This window comes from Wasmannia auropunctata, unplaced genomic scaffold (assembly GCF_000956235.1).
Source record: "Wasmannia auropunctata unplaced genomic scaffold, wasmannia.A_1.0 LD336088.1, whole genome shotgun sequence".
Lineage (NCBI taxonomy): Eukaryota > Metazoa > Arthropoda > Insecta > Hymenoptera > Formicidae > Wasmannia > Wasmannia auropunctata.
Window position 1 is genome coordinate 3,585,971 of NW_012026802.1, and position 726 is coordinate 3,586,696.

The window sequence follows — 726 nt, forward strand, 5'->3', positions numbered from 1 at the left end:
CTTCCGATCTTATGATCAATAAATAGATCTTTTCGAACCATATAACTTTTGTCTGAAACATTTTTCTCTAAAACTTATATTTTTCATGGTATTCAGGTGTCTTGGGACACTGTATATTAAAAAGATAAAAAAATTATATAACAAAGCTATTTCCTCTCATTAAAAAAATTTTTTCTCTGCAAATTTTAATTTGTTTGCAAAAATTGTAATTCTTTGACATTAAAATAAACTGAGTTTTTCTAGTTTCTGAAGCCTTTCAGATGACGTCTCTTTGAGTTTATTCGATGCAGGTGTAAACGATTGTTGATAAACGGTGCAAGCATATCACACATACTAGCATTTTCTTCGGACCCTGCTTTACCATTAGTAGTTGCGGATACATGTCCACAAAATTTGGCAATGCCACGTGTTAATCAGCTTAGTTTTGACAATGATCTTATATACGTCAATAAGCTTACACATGAGCTGTATCCGTAATCATAACTTGGAGAATGTAATGAAATGCACAGGCACTTTGGTGAAAATAAAAATCGTAAGTCGAACGTAAAGGAAGAGTGACAGAAGCGTAAGTAACTTCTAGGAGGCGAAAATTGGAACAGTGGAATATAAAAGACTCCCCTTACGTTCGACTTACCCAGGGAGAAACGTAAGATCGGATAGACGTCTATTAGATGTCTATTCGACCGTCTAAAATATGTTTATAGACGCATCTAGCTAGACGTCTAA

The 726-nt window shown here is 34.2% G+C and overlaps 1 protein-coding gene across 1 annotated transcript in view; it reads left to right on the forward strand.

Annotated features, from left to right (window-relative positions):
• The window catches only part of LOC105448371, a 5,701-nt gene that overhangs the window by 2,515 nt on the left and 2,460 nt on the right, over nucleotides 1–726 (forward strand). The window lies entirely within an intron of this gene.